The sequence below is a fragment of the Dermacentor silvarum genome, chromosome 11, assembly GCF_013339745.2.
Source record: "Dermacentor silvarum isolate Dsil-2018 chromosome 11, BIME_Dsil_1.4, whole genome shotgun sequence".
NCBI classification, from domain to species: Eukaryota; Metazoa; Arthropoda; class Arachnida; order Ixodida; family Ixodidae; genus Dermacentor; species Dermacentor silvarum.
In genome coordinates this window covers 10,765,286-10,787,719 of record NC_051164.1, presented here as the reverse complement: position 1 = coordinate 10,787,719, position 22,434 = coordinate 10,765,286, and the positions used below count along the sequence as shown (strand labels likewise).

The 22,434-nt window shown below is 46.2% G+C and overlaps 1 protein-coding gene across 5 annotated transcripts in view; it reads right to left on the bottom strand.

Moving 5' to 3' along the window:
• LOC125941248 (uncharacterized) overlaps positions 1-22,434 on the bottom strand; it is a 410,784-nt gene that overhangs the window by 198,651 nt on the left and 189,699 nt on the right. The window lies entirely within an intron of this gene.

The window sequence follows — 22,434 nt, the reverse complement described above, 5'->3', positions numbered from 1 at the left end:
AAAACAGATTTTTGACCAAAATCGACGGTTTAAAAACGTCGCAGGCACGACAGCTTAAAAACGAGGGGTGAATACGTCTTGAAAACGTTTTCATAAGACTAGGCGTATCTGTTCAATTACCTAGCGTACCGGGTTTTCGACGGCGCCGTTTTTGGCGGGAGAATTCGTCATTTATCCAACCTTACGCAAGGTGGCGATACCGTCGTCACATCGGTCACATGACCATGGTGTACATGTCCAAGCTTGTGGCCGCGGCTGCCGGCTCCTGCGTAAAACCGGCCTGTGCGTAGTTCCGTAATTGCGCTTGGTTTGGGCTGTCGTGTGTTTCTGCCTGTTTTCGGTTGTGCTGTCCTTTGTCATTGTGCGTGGATTCTTTCGCGATTTGACCACGCATGTGAGTGATCTCGCCAAATCAGTGATGGCGCAGTGGTATTGGGCCACGTGTGGCGAGCACGTGGCGAAATGCTTCGTGGCGAGACGCGCGGCTGGTCAGCGGTAGACGGAAGACAGCTGGCCGACGTGTCGGACGCCGACAATCAAGGCTCCAAGCAATGCGGCCGTCCATGGAGCTGCCGCCCGACCGTTGCCCGCCGCCAAGGCGTTCGCCAGCGCGAGTACTGCAGAGCTCGGAGCGTGGCTTGGCCTGCTGTGCTACCACTTCCCGCGAGCATTGCGGATCGCGGGCAAGGAGTTTCCTTGGTCAGTTGTTCGGCGGAGCACCGTTCGTGGCCTAGCTAATGGCCGCATATGCACCGAGCACTGCGGCTCGCGCGCAAGCTGTCCGCTGGGCAGGCTGACCATTCCTGCAACGTGCACTGCGGCTTGGATGCAGGCTGACCCTCGAGCGCCAGTGATCGGTCATCTCCGGTTCGGTCGCTCCGCATCGTCTCCAACATCGAGGCGTGTCCGACGTCGTCACGTCATCGCCCCTCACTTCGGCAAGCCCTCGTCTCGTGTACACCGTACCGTGAGCTCTCTTGACTGTTTCTTTCTCGGCCTCCTATCAACCCTAGCTGTTCTAGCCTTGTATGTATGTAAGTCGTGTCTTGTGGCGTAAGGTTCTGTGTGGTTGTAGTTTCATTTTATAGTTTTCGTAAATGTAGTTTGGTTTTAGTTTTCATAAAGGTAGCTTGGATTTTCCCATCACGAGTTCGACTGCTTTTCTTGCGTCCTTTTCCTCATCGCGCGGCACGACAAACAAGTGTGACGAATGTCCTCGTGATTTCCTTTACACTTATGCAAGTATTACAGTTTTGTGCTGTCTTATTCGACACTGCGTGTGCAGTGATTTGTTTTTATGGTTTTAATTTGTTGAGCAGCTTAGTTTTGCATTAAATAGCGCCGAGTGGAGGGAAGTCATTTGCTCTTCAATCTGATTCTCATGTCGCTATGTCAGGAGCCTTTTCAGTGATGTTGTATTTAAGGCGTTAAGCTCAGTATGAGGATGAAGGTCAGAAGAAATGTTGCTTTTGTGTGCCTGGCATCGGGATCCGCCGCCAGGAGTGAAACTATCAAGTTTGGCAGGATGCGAAGAAAGGCGGGAATTGCTGTCTCTGCCCACTTTGCTATATCCTCTAGACAGCTGTGATCGCGATATTTCAGGTTCCCGTTTCGCAAGAATGTTGCAGACGAGAGAACTGACATACAGGCTCTTTGTTAATGATTCATTACGGGTACGGTTGCGCAAGAAATGAGGTCAAGTGCCCGTCCTGTTCCCTTGCCTTGTGCTACAGCGCCCCCATAGAATATTGCGTACCACACCGTGCTGTGATCGCTTGCGATTCAGGTTCTCTCGATTGTGTTATGGCCCGTTTTATCTTACGTTATTGGTATTTCATGGTCTTTAGAGGAACTTCGTTTCCGATGTGTCACACGCAAATTCGATTTTCTTTGGCACCTCGGCATGGTTGCGATATATTGCGCCCCTTATTGGAGCTTTCTTATAGTTTTTCTATTTCGCGAATGGATACCGCATATACGCTGCATAACTCGCTAGTGGATACTGTATATGTGAATCGTGAATCCCCTTGTCGCAAAATATCCTGTTACTCCATGTAGTCACGATTATTTGCAGTTTGTCACTCGTGTCGGACTCTAGGCTGCGCGGCCTTCGTGACATTTAGTCGGCCGTCTGCCGAGTTCGTGCGTGTGCCAGTGTACGCACGGTGCTTGAGAAGTGCTCGCGCGGTTCTTTCGATTAGTGCGCTCTTCGTGCACTTCGCGCAACAGGGCATGCCACGGTTCTTGGTCCTTGTGCAACAAACTTTCCTATCGTACATCAGACAGAGCAGAGAAGCCTCTATTTAGGCATGTCAGCGCACTAAGTAAGTGGAAGGGTAAAAGTACATAGCATTTGCTGCTTAGAGTCCATGTGATGGGTTATTTACACAGCCATTTTAACCGTGGCAGTGCGGAATGGATTCGTGCATGATTAGTTGCATAAATTGGTCCCTGCGGGGAGGTCTAAGTACAAAATACGGTTACAGGGCAACAGTGTACCAATAACCGCAGAAGTATCGGTCGAATGCATTGTGACTGAATGGGGGTGTCTTGAATGGTAGTGAGCAGGGACAGGTGAATTAAAACGTGGTAATGCTTTAAGCGCATAGCGGCTTTAATTATTCTTGCTCCCTTGCAATGTGCCAACTGATCGTTCTCATTCAGTCCAGTGGCATCAGCACAGCGGCCACTGGTGAAAGTGCTGGAGAACACATGAATATACATTGGGACATCTTCCCTCATCTGCTTTAGAGGGCGTTCTCCTAATCGCTTAAGAAATGCAAGCAATCGCACTGCTAGCACAGGAAGGGCGAGTGAACGCAATTTAATATGGTATTACATAAGCTGTCCCTAATTTCACTTGAAATGCTTGGTACATTTAATGTAAAATCTACATATGTGATTTCATTGAACAGCCTCTTCAAAACAATTCCTGCAATAATTTTTATAGTTCCCCTCATTATGTTTGTTTTTATGATCCGGATACAGTGTTGTAGTTGCATATTTATGTACATATCACTTTCATAAGTCAGAATAAAATTTAGTATGTCTTTAACATTGTAGCTTACTTGTGCTGTTATGTTTCATTACAGGCTGCAAAAATTTCAAATAATGTGTAGGCCTCCCCACTTATCTAGCAAGCACACCTAGAGGGAAGTCTTCAGTGCTATACCTCAGTGCTACCTCTGGTGCTACCAAGTGAAGAGCAAATGCATATACAGGGTGTCCCAGCTAACTTTAGCCAGAATTTTAAAATATGTCGATGCATTCTAACGCGACCAAACCCATGTTGCTTACCATTGTATGGCGTAAGTCACTATTTTTGTATTCTGATTAATTGCCTAATTAGTTAAGATTAATGAACGAACCACTGAAGCAACGAAGTTAGGAAAGAAGAGCGGTTTGGAAAACGTCCAATTAAACAGTTTCCAACTTTCTGTTAAGTATTAGTACTTTCCGGCTAACTGCAGATGCCGTCAAAATAAAAAAAGAATACCATGTGACATGCCCCCTAGTGCGCCGTGATTGCAGTGCCCCCAAGCGCTCCGCGTACAAACGAACATAGCATTTAGCAGGGTGTTCTGCCGCTTAAAAGGCGACAGGGCATCGACGCACGCGTTGGCTGTGCGATTTACGCCAGCAACCGTTATCGCTTGCGCTGCGATAACGCTTGCCCTGTCGCGTTTTAAGCGGCAGCACACCTTGCTAAATGTTATGTTCGTTTGTACGCAGAACGTTTGGTAGCACTGCAATCACGGCGCGCAAGCGAGCATGTCACGTGGTATTTTTTTTTTCGCAGGCATCTGTAGTAAGAGGAAAACGAATACTTAATAGATAGAAAGTAAGAAACTGTTTAATCGGACGGTTTGTAGACCGCTCTACAACTTAATAATATAATTTTCCATGCTTCGTTGGTTATTTAATATCCGCTAATTATGCAATTGGTCCGAATACAAAAGGTAGTGTGATTTACTGCAAACAATAGTCCGCAATAAGCATTTGGTCATCGTCGTCTTAGTGTGCAGCGGCATATTTTAAAATCTGGCTAAAGTTAGCTGGGACACCCTGTATATGCCAGCGATAGTATGTGCTCAAGCCTTTCTGCTGAAGCCACTGCATTTGCATTCAAAACATTTCAACTACCAGCGTACTGCAGGATACGTGTCCACTTCGACAAAATCGAGCACTAGTGCAAATATCTGGGCGTACTTGTCCAGGCCAACAAGTGTGTCTACATTAAAAACATTTTAAGTACCAGCATGTACGACAGTTCCATTGCAAGAGGCACTGAATAATGTTAAGTGGTGCGCTCCCAAGCTATTCATCAATAGAATTCTGCCTGGACTGTGTGCCAAATACTTTTGGATGTGAAAGTTGGGATTCTATCAGCCATCGTCATCTTCTTCGCCGCCTTTTATATATGGCACGCTCCGGCGCGTGTTTCTCGTGCCTCGTGCTGAGAGCTTATAAAAAAAGGAGGGAAATAAAAGCTTCTTCTGCTCCTGCCATCGGTCCGAACAGCTCTCAGATCTTCCGCTCGCTGACACACATTGTTGTAGTGGACCTAACCTCGGTCGCTATAACGTGGTGACCCGGACGTGATCGTACGGCGAGCACCCCGTCATGAACGATGCCACCAACGAGACATCAACGACCAGCGCAGAGGGCCTCGCCACGTTCGAGATTCACCTGCCGTCCTTTTGGCCACAAAATGCTGTGACCTGATTTACTCAGGTGGAGGCCATATTCGACCTTCGGCACATTACCTCACAGCGCGCGTGGTTTCTCCGTGCTGTCTCGGCTCTCTCTACAGACAGAGGTGGTTGAGGAGTTGAAGAAGTTGTGGATTGGCCCCACGACACACCCTATTACCACTTCAAATCGACAATGCAGGATCGCAAGTCCGTGTCTGCACCCAGGCGGCTTCAGCAGCTTCTCAACGAACAGGAGCTCGTCGACCATCGGAACTTCTACATCGTATGCGGTGGCTTCTTAGTTACTGTAGGCTGGACGCAAACAGCCCGCTGCGGCGTGAACTGTTCCTTCAGCGCCTGCCGCTGAATGGGGTGGTCGCCTTGGCTGCCACACAAGAAGACATGTCTCTCGGGAATCATGCCGAGCTGGCGACCGCATCGCTGACAATTCTGCAAGAGGTGCTGTAGCAACAACGACCGTTCCGCCGTAGCACCTCGAGGATTGTCAGTCTCGCCTTGAGTAAAAGACCTGAGAACCGTTCGGACCGATGGCAGAAGCAGAAGAAGCTCTCTTGTTTTTCTTTTTTATCCTTGCAGCACGAGACACGCGCCGTATACACACTAGACTGGGGAACAGCACGAAAAGACTAAGGACGAGAAGGGGGAACACACATCAGCTCTGGTGTGTGTTCCTGTGTTTGTCCTTCGTCTTTTCGCGCTGTTCCTCTGTCGAGTATGTACCGACAAGCCCAAGTCTCTAGTTTCACTTACCTTGGGCCAAACTTCAAAAATGTGGAAAGGCTACGTAGCTGGACAGAACCAAGGTAATGTTTGCCGTCGCTTAGAGATACTCAGATTATATATATTTTCCATTCCGTCTAATTATATAACTGGTCTTCATTAATTAATTAACTTCTCAGTTATATTTAAGTGTCAATTAGATAAGTCTCGAAATACACGCAAACTGGCTCGAGCGGCTAGTAGCGCGGCAGTTCTGAGTGTGTTCGAGGGCTTCTATCGCATCCAGAAGAATGCTTTTAAGTAGCACGTATTGAGCAACAGAAAGCTGTATTGGGTGGTTTTCATGTTGCTTTACAATTTTCTCATTGACACTTATCTAATTATAATAATCGAGAAGTTGAAGAATTAATGAAGACTAATTATCTAATTAGGTGTAATTAAAAATAATCTGAGTATCTCCAAGCGGCGACAAACATTGCCTTGGTTCTGTCCAGCTACGTGGCATTTGCATATTTAAAGTTTGGGCCACGTTACGTGAAACACCCTGTATAAAAAGCGGCTGACGAAGATGACGATGGCTGCTAGAGGGCGAACTGGTAAAGTGTTTGCTCGGGGTTACATGTGCAAAAGCTTCTTGCCATTCAGAGTGCTTTTTTTTTACTTTAGGAAACAGGAGATGTGTATAAAGTGTAACATGGCAGTGTACAAACGTATTCACTGGTTTGCAGATGATTCATTGCGACCTTATGCTTGTATTCTTTTTCCAGAGTGATACATATGTGCCTCTTGTACAATGCTTTTCATATAAACCAAGAATTACTTCCTTGGTTACTTGAATGGAGCTTCCAGAGCAATAGTTTTAATTTCCAGGTTTATATAAGTTTGTAATATGAGGCCTATACATCCATGTCTCGAATAATAGAATGCTAAGATTATTTTATTTGTGTAGCATTACTCAGTCTCATCGTACACTGTAGTACAACGGTGCACACTTGTGACACTGATTTCTGCGTTTGAGTACAGTGAAAGCTCGATGATACGAATCTCACGGGGTCACAAAAAATATTCGTATTAGCCGAAATTTGTATCATCGAAACACAAATAAAACTACAGTCGAATCTCGATATTTCGAACTTGAAGGGGCCCGAAAATTTGTTCGAATTAAAAGGACGTATTTTTGAAGTATTCGTGTACCATAGTACGATGCACGAACGGTGCGAGTCGTGAAAGATCGCGGCGCGCAAGCGCATAGCAAGCGCGGGCCACGAAACTGCCGGCGCCGGCTAACGGTCACTTCCCGATAACGGCAGAAAACGAAGCTTCAGGGAGCGGGCGGCGCCGGCACACGGGTGCGCGCGGAGACCGTCGAAGGTGAGGGAGGAGGGCGGCAGGGAAGCGGATTTGGCCGCGTCAATTCCGCCGCTTCGGTGGCTCCCCTTGCCCTCCCTCTCAACTCCCTCGTAGCTCTCTCACTTTCGATTCCGTGCGCACATCTCCGTGCGCGCCCGCCGCCGTGCTGGCGCCAGCTTATTTTAGCCGCTCCCTGAAGTTTCGTTTTCTGCCGTTATCGGGAAGCGAGCGTTTGCGGGCGTGAGCAGTTTCGTTGGCCCGACTGCGCCTCCGCCGCTGCTTCCCTCTGCGCTGCTCCCGCAGCGTGCAAGGTCAACATGTGACTAGAAAATAGAGGAGAAGGGTTCACTGCCATTTTATCCGCGTGGCTGAGACGTCGGCACTAGTGTGTGCTAGAATACGGTTGTCTAGAACACTCTAGTCGGCACGTACACGCTTGTTCCGGCGCGATGCAGAAACGGCGACCTTGCAATTTGAGAGAGGGGTAAATTTCCGCCGCGGGTTCTTTCTTGTTTATTTTTTTTCCGTTCCTTCGCGCGCGGCATTGAGGGGTCTCTCCTGAGCTTTTGCTCTATGGCGGTGTCGGAGCAATGCCGGTCGGAGGCGCCGCCGCGTGATTCGGCGAGCTGCTAAGAGCATTGTCGGTGCGCGGTATGTTCGAAATAAGCGTGTTCGAATTAACGAGATTCGACTGTAGCTAAATTAAAGAGTCAGAGGTGAACTCACTCAATCACATGTACGTAAAAAGCATTTATTTCTTGAAGAAAAAGTCTCTAATGTCCTTCTATCTCGGTAGACAATCCTATCTCGGTAGACATAGCTCGCTGCGAATAGGTAAAATGGCGCAAACACAAAGAACGCGGCCCGAAGCACAGCAGCCACTCCGTCCGATGGGCGGCCGCCGAAAAGGAGGAAAAGTACAAAAGCGCCACCACTTCAAACTCTTCGCGCCCAGTCGCGGAGTCCGCGCTGTCCGGCGCCGCGTCCGCGCCTCCGCACCAAAAGATAGCGGGAGAAAGCGCGTGACTGCGCGCTGTTCTCTTTCGCGGCCGTCAGTGGGGCGGCGTTTATTCGTATCAACCGACGCAGGCCGAAAATCGATTCGTAAGAACCGTTCTCTAGCACGTTGCAAAGTAATGGGGCTCGGCCGGGACCACAGAAAAATTCGTATCATCTGGAAATTCGTATTAGCCGTGATCGTATCATCGAGCTTTTACTGTATTCTATACTATTTTTACTTTATTGTGGCTTTTTGGTTTTATGGTTCTTTTAATTTACACCATTAGATTATTTGACGTATCCCAAAGGCAGTATTTTTTATTTTAACATGTTCCCAGTGTTTGTTTTTGATACTGTGCGGCGTTATTCCTTTTTGTGTTCTTTTCAAGCTTCTAGATTATTGGTAACATTGCTTTTAGGCAGCTACCATGCGATTAAATCTAACATTTCTCAGTCTGATTCTTGCAGTTGCTGTGATATCAATCTCTAAATAATTATAGTCTGTTCATCTGACTGCATGGGCTGTTTACTTTGCTTAATAAGCAACCTTACGAATTTTGTTTGAATATTGTAGTCATTGTTTATCAGTTTATAGTTCATTAAGAATTGTATCTGCGAACTTTTGTCATTGTTCGGGTACTTTAAATTCAAGTTACTTAGTATTTCTTATACATATTTTGCTTAAATCTTGCATTTTTTCAATAAACTTTTGCTTTGTCGTACTGTCCTCATTCCATGCGTACTTGGCGCAAGAGCCCTGGCCTGGACGCTCGTCCAGACGCGCCCATCTTTTCTTAGCGGGATTTTATTCCCATTTTGGTTGTAAACATCGTTGCTGCATACCAAAGGCAGTATTCTAGATTCACTTTCGTGGACATGATAATTTTCATGTAACTTGGTAGAGGCATGAGAATTACTCAGGCCGAATGAGAAAAAAAATTCAAATAACCGAAAATCAACCAAAGAAACAGAACATAAAACGTGGCAGGAAAAAAAAAAACACTTCAGGTTGGTGGCGCCATCTAGTGACGAAGATTTTACTTAGAGGGGGCGCCGAGTTTTTATTGCAGTAACTAACTATATTCCACTTATCTGCTGGTGTAAAGTGTCGGCAGCGGTGCAATTTAAAACAAACAGTCCTATTTTTTATACGCAAGGCCTGAAGGTTAACCGCTGTCATCATTATCAAGTTACCGTACGCATCGAGCACACACGCAGCTCAAACGTATTCGGTCATCGCGGTACGTTACCGCACTTACCGTACCGTTACACGGCACTACTAAAACTAATTGACTAAACAGTCGCGACAGGAGCAGAGCAGCAATGTATTGTCTTCTTGCCTGCTTACTAATGGCAAGAAATTAGGCTCTAGCACTGTGGCATAATCAGTTCTTTCAGGTATGACTACGAGCTTGATGCTCTACCATTCGTCCACGATCACATGCATACTTCCCTCCGACTTCATGATCGGCCAAATGTAATCACGTTTTAACACTTCGCCAGCGCACAAATGCCATCGTCGTTTTAACGTGCTCACGTTGGTTTCGACGGGAATTCAGGGCGCAGGCTCCTTTCCCAAGCGTATCACCCCTGAAGGAAGCCGAACGCCAGGCCGGGGCACACTTGTACCCATTTGAACCAGAGGGTGCCCGGCGGCGGTGGGAATCGAACCCACAGCCTCCCGCAGCCGAGGTTCGTACGGTTGTATACACTGTCGCTAATCGCGTCAAAATCCCGTGTTTCTCTAGTTAATGCCCGTTCAGTACCTGCGCTAGAACCCAACAGTCGGCTCGCCACGGCCGCACTAGAAAACGATCGTCTTCTCAACGTGGTCGTCATCGCGCTGTTTGCGCACGCACAGCTCCTTTCGCGCAAACGCGTTGTTCCACCTTGTATCGCTTCGTTTTATCTCAAACAATGCAGGATAGACATCGATTCCAGCAGTGTGCACGCCTCCTGCTCGCGGAGAGTTGCCGAGCCTGGTCCAGCGGAGGCGTTCCCGCGGCTATGGCGGCGAGCGGGGACTAGGGGGCTCGACGCAGATAGGTACGCGCGACCCCTAGGACCAAAAAGCACCTAGATTCGTAGTTCCCGTTAGTGCCGCGCGGGTGCGCTGCAGTCATCCGGCTGTACGGGCGCGCGAATGTAAATGCGCGGCCCGGCAGCACCAAGAGTGCACGGTGGCTTTGCGTAAAGGTAATAAGAGTTCGTTACCTGCGCCAGGAAGAAGCGTGGAACATTAGCACGGGCCATCGCTAAAGGGCGCGTTGCTCTGAGCTAGCTTGTTCGCACAATTCCACGCACGCGGTGAATGTATAGGAGTGGTTCTGGGGTTCAAATGACTGAAGGAAAATCACGATAATTGCAGAGTGGCCGTGTACAAAGTGCGCGTACTTGGATGGGCTGTCGATGACCAGGCGAAGGGCGGCTCCACCACATGATGCCCGGAAAGCATAAGTGCAGCGCGTGGACTGACGTCAGATGCTGCGCGCGGAACGCTAGAAGACTCCAGTAGCTGCAAGGTCTCAGGGACTGCAGCAGGAAGAAGCCTCGAACCTTAGCCAGGACCATCGCTAGCACTCGTGCCTTTTTGTATGTGCTCAAGTACGCCACGCTCGCACGCACATGTACGGAAGTGCAGCATTCTTCTAGGCCCTCCGCCAAGCGCAAGTGCATTATTGAGCTAATTGAATTTTGTCAAATTGCGTCACAAACTTCGAAAAAGTTCGACCTACACACAAGCTGCAGACATGATATCTTCGATTCGAATAGACGAGAAAACATTATTCTGTTGCGCGGAAACTCAAAGATACAGCCCTTTTCCAGCTGTCGTTTAAGGGCGCGGCTGCTAGGTGGCGGTACTCTTTTTGGATGAGCACGAGCTGACGAAAACTCCCGGCCAACTAGAGGATAACAACTTCGATGTTAAAGTCACTTTTCCTGATTTACAGTTTTGCTGCTGTGTTCTTCACCATCACTGCAACGTGACAACATTGAATGTAATGTATGGTGGGTAGAAAGTCTCGGCCCACCGATGGCTGCCCAGGTAGCACAAAAGAGATCCATAACGTTTTCGTAGCGTTTATCCGAGACGATAAAAACGGTTTAAAGAAGAGATCAGTTAGACAACTTCGTCGGTAACACGTCGTATATATCCGCTAATGTCCGGCTTAATTACTTTTCTGAGACGATCTATAACATGTCTTCGTATTCGAAAAGCTCCTCTAGAAGTAGGATTGGGAAAGAAACAAATAAGCCCTTTTCCAATACTATTCATATCCAATTTCTAAGCGTTTTTAAGAAGTTATCAAAAACCTGGTCTACAAAGGGTCTTGAAAGGTTTACGATAATCTGAAGCTAATTTTCGGGGGTTCCAAATGAGTCGATGCGTCGGTGTCGAGTGCAAAAGAGCTACTGGTGCAGTGCCAAGCACCGTTGCCTATCGACGCCGACGCATCCTCTACCAAGTCACATGAAAATGATCATGTCCACGAAAGTGAATCTGGAATACTGCCTTTCGTATGCAGCAACGATGTTTACAACCAAAATGGGAATAAAATCCCGCTAAGAAAAGATGGGCGCGTCTGGACGAGCGTCCAGGCCAGGGCTCTTGCGCCAAGTACGCATGGAATGAGGACAGTACGACAAAGCAAAAGTTTATTGAAAAAATGCAAGATTTAAGCAAAATATGCATAAGAAGTACAAAGTAACTTGAATTTAAAGTACCCGAACAATGACAAAAGTTCGCAGATACAATTCTTAATGAACTATAAACTGATAAACAATGACTACAATATTCAAACAAAATTCGTAAGGTTTCTTATTAAGCAAAGTAAACAGCCCATGTAGTCAGATGAACAGACTATAATTATTTAGAGATTGATATCACAGCAACTGCAAGAATCAGACTGAGAAATGTGAGATTTAATCGCATGGTAGCTGCCTAAAAGCAATGTTACCAATAATCTAGAAGCTTGAAAAGAACACAAAAAGGAATAACGCCGCATAGTATCAAAAACAAACACTGGGAACATGTTAAAATAAAAAATACTGCCTTTGGGATACGTCACATAAGCTAATGGTGTAAATTAAAAGAACCATAAAACCAAAAAGCCACAATCAAGTAAAAATAGTATAGAATACTCAAACGCGGAAATCAGTGTCACAAGTGTGCACCATTGTATTACAGTGTACGATGAGACTGAGTAATGCTACACAAATAAAATAATCTAAGCATTCTAGTACTCGAGACATGGATGTATAGGCCTCATATTACAAACTTATATAAACCTGGAAATTAAAACTATTGCACTGGAAGCTTCATTCAAGTAACCAAGGAAGTAATTCTTGGTTTATATGAAAAGCATTGTACAAGAGGCACATATGTATCACTCTGGAAAAAGAATACAAGCATAAGGTCGCAATGAATCATCTGCAAACCAGTGAATACGTTTGTACACTGCCATGTTACACTTTACTCACATCTCCTATTTCCTAAAGTAAAAAAAAAGCACTCTCAATGGCAAGAAGCTTTTGCACATCTAACCCCGAGCAAACACTTTACCAGTTCGCCCTCTAGCAGCCATCGTCATCTTCGTCAGCCGCTTTTTATACAGGGTGTTTCATGTAACGTGGCCCAAACTTTAAGTATGCAAATGCCACGTAGCTGGACAGAACCAAGGCAATGTTTGTCGCCGCTTGGAGATACTCAGAATATTTTTTTAATTACACCTAACTAGATAATTAGTCTTCATTAATTCTTCAACTTCTCGATTATTATAATTAGATAAGTGTCAATGAGAAAATTGTAAAGCAACATGAAAACCTCCCGATACAGCTTTCTGTTGCTCAATACGTGCTACTTAAAAGCATTTTTGTGGATGCGATAGAAGCCCTCGAACACACTCAGAACTGCCGCGGGACTAGCCGCTCGAGCCAGTTTGCGTGTATTTCGAGACTTATCTCATTGACACTTAAATATAACTGAGAAGTTCAATATTAAATGAAGACCAGTTATATAATTAGGCGGAATGGAAAATATATATAATCTGAGTATCTCTAAGCGACGGCAAACATTACCTTGGTTCTGTCCAGCTACGTAGCCTTTCCACATTTTTGAAGTTTGGCCCAAGGTAAGTGAAACTCGAGACTTGGGCTTGTCGGTACATACTCGACAGAGGAACAGCGCGAAAAGACGAAGGACAAACACAGGAACACACACCAGAGCTGATGTGGTTTCCCCCTTCTCGTCCTTAGTCTTTTCGCGCTGTTCCCCTGTCAAGTCTGTATACGGCGAACTCCGGCACGTGTCTCGTGCTGCAAGGATAAAAAAAAGAAGAACAAGAGAGCTGCTTCTACTTCTGCCATCGGTCCGAACGGTTCTCAGGTGTTTCACTCAAGGCGAGATTGACGATCTTCGAGGTGCTACTGCGGAACGGTCGTTGTTGATAGAGCACCTCTTGCTGAATTGTCAGCGATGCGGTCGGCCAGCTCGGCATGATTCCCGAGAGACAAGTCTTATGTGGCAGCCAAGGCGACCACCCCATTCAGCGGCAGGCGCTGAAGGAACAGTTCACGCAGCAGCGGGCTGTTTGCGTCCAGCCTAGTCACTCAGAAGCCGCCACATACGACATAGAAGTTCCGATGCTCGACGAGCTCCTGTTGGTTTAGAAGCTGCTGAAGTCGCCTGCGTGCAGACACGGACTTGCGATCCTGCATCGTCGATTTGAAGCGGTAATAGTGTGTGGTGTCGTGGGGCCCGTCCACAACTTCTTGAAACTCCTCAATCACCTCTGTCTGTAGAGAGTGCCGAGACAGCACGGAGAAACCACGCGCGCTGCGAGGTATGGTGCCGAAGGTCGAATATGGCCTCCACCTGAGTAAATCAGGTCACAGGATTTTGTGGCCAAAAGGATGGCAGGTGAATCTCCAACGTGGCGAGGCCCTCTGCGCTGGTCGTTGGTCTCTCGTTGGAGGCATCGTCCATGACGGGGTGCTCGCCGTACGATCACGTCCGGGTCACCACGTTATAGCGACCGAGGTTAGGTCCACTACAACGATGTGTGTCAATGAGCGAAAGAGCTGAGAGCCGTTCGGACCGATGGCAGGAGCAGAAGAAGCTTTTATTTCCCTCCCTTTTTTTTATAAGCTCTCAGCACGAGGCACGAGAAACACGCGCCGGAGCTCGCCATAAATAAAAGGCGGCCGAGGAAGATGACATGGCTGATAGAATCCAAACTTTCACATCCAAAACTATTTGGCACATAGTCCAGACAGAATTCTATTGATGAACAGCTTGGCAGCACACCACTTAACATTATTCAGTGCCTCTTGCAATGGAACTGTCGTACATGCTAGTACTTGAAATGTTTTTAATGTAGGGACACTTGTTGGCCTGGACAAGTACGCCCAGATATTTGCACTAGTGCTCCATTTTGTCGAAGTGGACGCGTATCCTGCAGTACGCTGGTAGTTCAAATCTTTTGAATGTGAATGCAGTGGCTTCAGCAGAAAGGCTTCCGCACATACTATCGCTGGCATATACAGGGTGTGCCAGCTAACTTTAGCCAGATTTTAAAATATGCCGCTGCACACTAAGATGACGATACCAAATGCATGTTGCGGACTATTGTTTCCAGTAAATCACACTACCTTTTGTATTCGGATCAATTGCATAATTACATGATATTAAATAACCAACGATGCAAAGAAAATTTATATTATTAAGTTGTAGAGCGGTCTACAAACCGTCCGATTAAACAGTTTCTTACTTTCTATCTATTAAGTATTCGTTTCTTTCTTCTTACTACAGATGCCTGCGAAATAAAAAAAAATACAACGTGACACGCTCGCTTGCGCGCCGTGATTGCAGTTCTACCAAACGTTCCGCGTACAAACCAACATAACATTTAGCAGGGTGTGCTGCCGCTTAAAAAGCGACAGGGCAAGCTTTATCGCAGCGCAAGCGATAACGGTTGCTGGCGTAAATCGCACAGCCAACGCCTGCGTCGATGCCCTGTCGCCTTTTAAGCGGCAGCACACCCTGCTAAATGCTGTTCTTTTGTACGCGGAGCGTTTGGGGGCACTGCAATCACGGCGCACAAGGGGCCATGTCACATGGTATTTTTTTGTATTTTGAGGGCTTCTGCAGTAAGCGGGAAAATACTAATACTTAATAGAAAGTTAGAAACTCTTTAATTGGATGTTTTGCAAACCGCTCTTTTTTCCTAACTTCGTTGCTTCAGAGGTTCGTTCATTAATCTTAACTAATTATGCAATTAAGAAGAATACAAAAAATAGTGACCTACGCCATACAATTGTAAGCAACATGGGTTTGGTCGCGTTAGAATGCATCGACATATTTTAAAATTCTGGCTAAAGTTAGCTCGGACACCCTGTATATGCATTTGCTCTTCACTTGGTAGCACCAGAGGTAGCACTGAGGTATAGCACTGAAGACTTCCCTCTAGGTGTGCTTGCTAGATAAGTGGGGAGGCCTACACATTATTTGAAATTTTTGCAGCCTGTAATGAAACATAACAGCACAAGTAAGCTACAATGTTAAAGGCATACTAAATTTTGTTCTCACTTATGAAAGTGATATGTACATAAATATGCAAATACAACACTGCATCCGGATCATAAAAACGAACATAATGGGGGGAGCTATAAAAATTATTGCAGGAATTGTTTTGAAGAGGCTGCTCAATGAAATCACATATGTAGATCTTACATTAAATTTACCAAGCATTTCAAGTGAAATTAGGGACAGCTTATGTAATACCATATTAAATTGCGTTCACTCGCCCTTCCTGTGCTAGCAGTGCGATTGCTTACATTTCTTTTAAGCGATTTCGAGAACGCCCTTTAAAACAGATGAGGGAAGATGTCCCAATGTATGTTCATGTGTTCTCCCGCACTTTCACCAGTGGCCGCTGTGCTGATGCCACTGGACTGAATGAGAACGATCAGTTGGCACATTGCAAGGGAGCAAGAATAATTAAAGCCGCTATGCGCTTAAAGCATCACGCAGCCGCCTCCCCGATATCTACACCCACCCTTTCTACTAGGCATCCGGATGGCAAGAGGGACCAAGATAGCCGGCGCAAGAGAGTATAAGAAGCAAGCCCAAAATGTCAGTCCTTTCAGTGGGTCTGACAGCACATCGAAGATGCGTCGCCCTAACTGGCCACGATTCCTCTTGTTCACGCAGGTAACAAATCGATACAGCCTTTTTACTAAACGTAGTAGTTACCGCGCTTTATACTTGTGCTGCCAGACCCACAGTGCCTATGTTGTATTGCTTATGATTGTGCATGCACAGTGCTCAAACTACTTTCAGCAAAAATCACTCTAAATTCGCCTAATTAACCTCTCTGTGCACGCATTATCGCCTCAGCTCAATTGCGTAATCACTTTTAGACTGTTAAATGTGGCTTTCTCATCATCATCAGCTAGCCCAGCACCGCGTGTTCTTCCCATCATTACCTTTCGGTAAACTCCTATCATGCCGCTAAACTCCTTTAATCCACCATTATTTACTCCTAATTCAACATTCTTCTTCATCAGCCTATATTTTATGTCCACTGCAGGACGAATGCCTCTCCCTGCGATCTCCAATTACCCCTATCTTGCGCTAGCGTATTCCAACTTGCGCCTGCAAATTTCCTCACTTCATCATCCCATCTGGTTTTCTGCCGACCTCGACTGGGCTTTCCTTCTCTTGGTATCCATTCTGTAACCCTAATGGTCCACCGGTTATCCATCCTACGCATTAAATGGCCTGCCCAGCTCCATTTCTTCCGCTTAATGTCAACTAGAATATCGGCTATACCCGTTTGTTCTCTGATCCACACCGCTCTCTTCCTGTCTCTTAACGTTAGTGCTAAGATTTTTCGTTCCATCGCTCTTTGTGCGGTCCTTAACTTCTTCTCGAGCTTCTTTGTTAACCTCCAAGTTTCTGCCCCATATGTTAGCACCGGTAGAACGCAGTGATTGTACACTTTTCTCTTCAACGACAGTGGTAAGCTCCCACTCAGGATTTGGCAGTGCCTGCCGTATACACTCCAACCCAATTTTATTCTTCTGTAAATTTCTTTCTCGTGATCAGGGTCCCCTGTGAGTAATTGACCTAGAAAAACGTACTCCTTTACAGACTCTAGAGGCTGAAGGGCGATCCTGAATTCTTGTTCCCTTGCCAGGCTATTGAACATTATCTTTGTCTTCTGCATATTCATCTTCAACCCAATTCTTAAACTTTCTCGATTAAGGTCCTCAATCATTTGCTATAATTGATGATGATGTGTGATGTTTTATGGCGCAAGGGCCAGTTATGGCCAAAGAGCGCCATGCCAGTGTTTGTGAGTGTGCAGTGGAGCGGTGAATTCTGTGAAGTAGATGAAACGTGGCTGTAAAGGGGCCTAAAATTATCGCTGTAATGTGCGTAAAATATAAATGTACTAAGATCATGGCAATGACTAATGAGGTGTACTATGAAATGAAGGATGCATTGAGAAAGAACAATACTATATTTAAAATATTTAAGATGCAGTAATTGGCAGGAAGCACTACTGCCTAAACAGAGCCCTTGAACCACAAGGGCCTGGAGGCATGTGCTATAAAAAACTATCACAGCGGCATTCTCTAGAGAGAGGATGCGCTACGAACTGATTGGGCTAATAACATGTAGCACAACATCGTTCAAAAAGCCGAGGATTGCTTTGGCGTTAAAAAGTGGTTCTTCACCAATAAACATCATGGGATGAAGAGGGATATGATAGCGGTATGCTACAGGAAAATATTTTCTTCTCTCCGTTTCGGCTTCCCGACACTCCAGCAGGACGTGGAGGACGGTCAGCCTCTCACCACATCTACGACAGATTGGTGGTTCATCACCAGTGAGCAAAAAATTGTGCGTGCCGTACGTGTGTCCGATTCTGAGACGACAGAATAGGACATCAATTCGTCGTGTTTTCGTAGCTGAGCGCCAGAAACCTAACTGTGGTTTAATCATGTGAAGTTTACTATTAGTTTCAGCGTCCCACAAGTGTTGCCAGTGGCTTCGTAGCTTCTTTCGCAAGAAAGGCTTCAAGTCTGTTGCAGGAACAGCTACTATATGATTACTAGTGTGCAATGCAGCTGATGTGGCCATATGGTCAGCTCGCACATTACCCTCAATGCCTCTATGGCCCGGCACCCAGCATATAATGACATGCTGGTAGGATATATACGCTCTGCATAGAGTGGAATAGAGCTCAATGAGTACAGGATTTTTGTGTTTGCAGAGTGACATCAGGGCTTTCACAACGCTTAGAGAGTCTGTAAATATAACTGTTTTTTGAAGTTTTGTTTTCGTTATATGCTTCACAGTTGACAATAGTGCATAGGCCTCAGCCGTAAAGATACTTGTTTCTGGGTGGAGTACACCGGATTCCGAGAAAGATGGGCCGACGGCTGCATAATAAACCCCGGCATGTGACCTAGAAGCGTCTGTGTAAAACTCTGTACACGAGTACTTGGATTGAAGCTCTAGGAAATGCATTTTAATGTGTGCCTCTGGAGCGTCTTTCGTGACCTCTACGAACGATGTGTCGCACTCTATGATCTGCCACTGCCACGGCGGTAACAATTTAGCAGGAGCCATAGGACGATGTTCAAGCACTGGAACACCCATTTGCTCACTAAGATTCCTTACACGTAAAGAGAACGGTTTCCTCGCTGCAGGTCGGTTATGGAAGAGTGCAGCAGCGGTCATATCGTTTATGGTGGAATAAGAAGGATGTTCGTTGTTTGCTTGTACTGTCAGAAAATATACGAAACTGCTATATGAACGCTGCAGATGGAGTGAGCACTGGTTCGACTCTACATAGAGACTCTGGATCGGGCTTGTTCGGAAAGCACCGGTCGCGAGGCGGATACCCAAATGGTGAATGGGGTCTAGTATTTTTAATGCACTTGGCGTTGCGGAGTTATAAACTATAGCTCCGTAATCAAGGCGCGAGCGGACAAGACTATTGTACAAGTTTAGGAGGCATTTTCGATCACTACCCCATGTTGTGTGCGAGAGAATTTTTAAAAGGTTCATAGTCTTCAGACACTTTGTCTTCAGATATTTAAGATGGGGGATGAAGGTAAGCTTAGAGTCCAGAATTATGCCCAGGAATTTGTGTTCACTGCTCATGGATAGTTCCTCTCGATTGATCGTGAGATTTGGTACCGGTGTCACGCCTCTTTTCTTTGAGAAGAGTATGCATGTACTTTTCTGTGCGTTTATTTTGAACGCATTTACATCCGCCCATTTAGACAATTTGGTTAATCCAAGCTGCACCTGTCGTTCACAGATAGCGATGTTACATGATTTGAAACTTATCTGTACATCATCGACGTACACAGAATAAAACATGCTGTGTGGAATGACTGTACGCAGGGAGTTCATTTTTACAATGAAGAGTGTGCAACTAAGTACACCCCCTTGCGGCACGCCAGCCTTTTGGGTGAATGTTCTAGATAAAACATTGCCCACTCTTACGCGAAACGTGCGGTTAGACAAGTAGCTTTCGACTGTGTTTAACATATTTCCGCGGACCCCCATCGCAGAAAGATCTCGCAGAATTCCGAAGCGCCCTGTCGTGTCGTACGCTTTCTCTAAATCTATAAATACTGAAAGTAAAAACTGTTTATGAATAAATGCATCTCTGATGTTTGCCTCGATGCGAACAAGGTGGTCTATTGTCGACCTACCTTCTCGGAAGCCACACTGGAAGGGGTCTAGTATTTTGTTATTTTCTAGGAAACTGATTAAACGCCGGTTTATCATTTTTTCATACAGCTTGCACAGGCAGCTCGTTAGAGCTATTGGCCTGTAGCTGCTGGCTAAGGACGGGTCTTTGCCTTGTTTAAGTATAGGGATGACTATGGCTTCTTTCCATGAGGACGGGATACACCCAGCCGCCCACATGGCATTAAAAAGAGATAAGAGTGTTTTCAGTGTTTCAGGGTGTAGGTATCTAACCATTTCATACATAATACGATCGCCACCTGGTGCCGAGTTGTTGCAACAAGTGAGAGATGCTTTGAGTTCGGCTAAGCTAAATGGTCGATTGTAAGCCTCACTCGAAGAACCTTTACGGTTAAGGGGCTGCCGCTCTTCGCGTTCTTTGAACTTCAGGAAAGTTTCTGTATAATGCGATTCACTTGATACATATTCAAAGTGTTCACCTAGACAATCCGCCTGGTCTTCCAGGCTATCACCTTGGCTACTTACTAAGGGTAGAGGATGTGGCTCCCGGCCTATTAGTTTATTTACCCTATTCCAGACTTTTGTTTCGTCGGTGTATGAATTTATACTGGAAATGTACCTTTCCCAACTCTCTCTCTTTGCACGTCGACGCGTTCTTCTGCCCTGTGACTTTGCTTGTTTAAAATTTATCAGGTTTTCAGCTGTTGGGGAGTTGCGAAACAATCCCCAGGCTTTGTTTTGTTTTTTACGTGCTTTTTGACATTCATCATTCCACCAAGGCAGGCGACGTTTATTAGCCAGTCCATTAGTTTGTTGTATACACCTTTCAGCAGCGTCAATGATAAAACCTGTTATGTACGCCACAGCATCGTCTATGTTAAAAGAGGCAATGTCATCCTGGCCTAAATATGTTATTTGTCGGAAAAGTTCCCAGTTAGCCGAGTCAACCTTCCAACGGGGAACGTGTGGCGAGCATCTATCTTGTTCTGTTAAGCCTAGCATAATGGGGAAGTGGTCGCTCCCAAAGGGGTTCTTGAGAACGGACCACCTCAGGTAGGGCATTAGTGTACTCGATGCTATACTTAGGTCAATGGATGAATATGTGTTATGTGTAATGCTGTAATACGTAGGCTCTTTCTTGTTAAGTAATGATGCGCCTGAAGAAAACAGAAAATTTTCAATTAAGGCGACCTCTCGCATCGCAACGTGAGTCTCCCCACAAAGTGTTATGTGCATTGAAATCATCCGACAATTATGTATGGCTCCGGAAGTTCATTTATGTAGTTTTGGAATTCGGTTTTATGTAGTTGATAATTGGGAGGGATGTATATAGAGCTGACAGTGACGAGCTTGTCAAACAACACACCTCGGACAGCAACTGCCTCTAGGGGCGTACGAAGTTTTAGTTCCCGGCAGGCAATACCTCTGTCGACTACAATAGCCACACCACCGGAAGACACGACTGTGTCATCGCGGTCTTTACGAAAAATGGCGTATTGTCGGAGAAAATTTGTTTGTGTGTGTTTAAGGTGTGTTTCTTGGACACACAGCACCTTTGGATTATATTTATGTAGGAGTTCTTTGATGTCATCGAGATTGTGGAGGAGTCCTCGGACATTCCACTGTAATATTTGTGTATCCATGTTGAATGTGGTTTTTGTGCTGTGTGTTAAGAAGGAGGAGTTACTTCACAGAGCCCTTTCCGGGCGCCGTGATGCGGTGTTTTTCTTGTTTGGAGCGATCGCGAGACTCTCGCGGCTCCTTAGGCGCTAGTGGCGCCGCCTGGCTGGTTGTTGTGTCCATAGCCTCTTGCGAGGCGCTGGACACGCGCTCTTGCGACCGGTTGGTTTGACGAGAAGGCCTCGCCTCGAGGGACGAGGCCCTGGAAGCCACCAGCCCGGAGGTCGATGGCCCCGTGTTCTGGGATGGCGGAGCAGTGTTAGCTGCAGCCGCCGAGGGGGCGGATGGCGTCACTGGCAGCTCACCGCGTGTGAGCCGGACAGCCGCCGGAAACCGTTGTGTCGCTGCCCCCTGACGCGCCACATCGGCAAAAGTGTTCTTGGGCAGGTATGATACCCGCCTACGTGCCTCCTTGAATGATATGTTCTCCTTTACTTTGATTGATACTATTTCTTTTTCTCTTTTCCAGGTAGGGCACGACCGCGAGTATGCGGCGTGCTCCCCATCACAGTTCACACAGTGGAGAGAGTTTTCACATGATTCCGAGAGATGTTCGTTCGCACTGCATTTTGCACAAGTCTGACGGCCTCGGCAGTTCTGTGAACTGTGGCCAAATCTTTGGCATTTAAAGCAACGGAGAGGGTTGGGGATGAACGGCCTTACTCTGAGTTTAATGTAACCTGCCTCGATGGTTTCTGGCAGCACACTGGAACCGAATGCGAGTATTAGATGCTTTGTGTCAATTTCTTTACCATCACGCCTTATTCTGATTCGTTTTACATTGATTACGTTTTGTTCTTTCCATTCTTCCAGAAGTTCAGCTTCGGTCAGCTCCATGAGATCATCATCGGAAATCACACCGTGGATGGTGTTCATGGTGCGGTGTGGGGTAACTGAAATGGGTATGTCCCCGAGAGACACTAGGTTACATAGTTTTCCATGTTGCTTTTTGTCGTGAAGTTCCAAAAGAAGGTCACCACTTGCTAGTCTGGTTGCCTTATAGCCTGGGCCAATTGTCTGAGTTAGACTTTTGGAAACGAGGAAAGGCGAGATCATTCTCGTTGTCTTTCCTGGTTTCTCACAGTGTATTACTTGATATCGGGGGAAATTCTCAGTGTTACGGCCAAAAAATTTAAATACTTCTTCGGTGCGCCCTCGTTTCTGAGGGCGATCAGAGAGTTTAGGAAAGGAGCTATCCATAGAAAGTTTGCAGTTTTCGGCAGTAACGCCAGC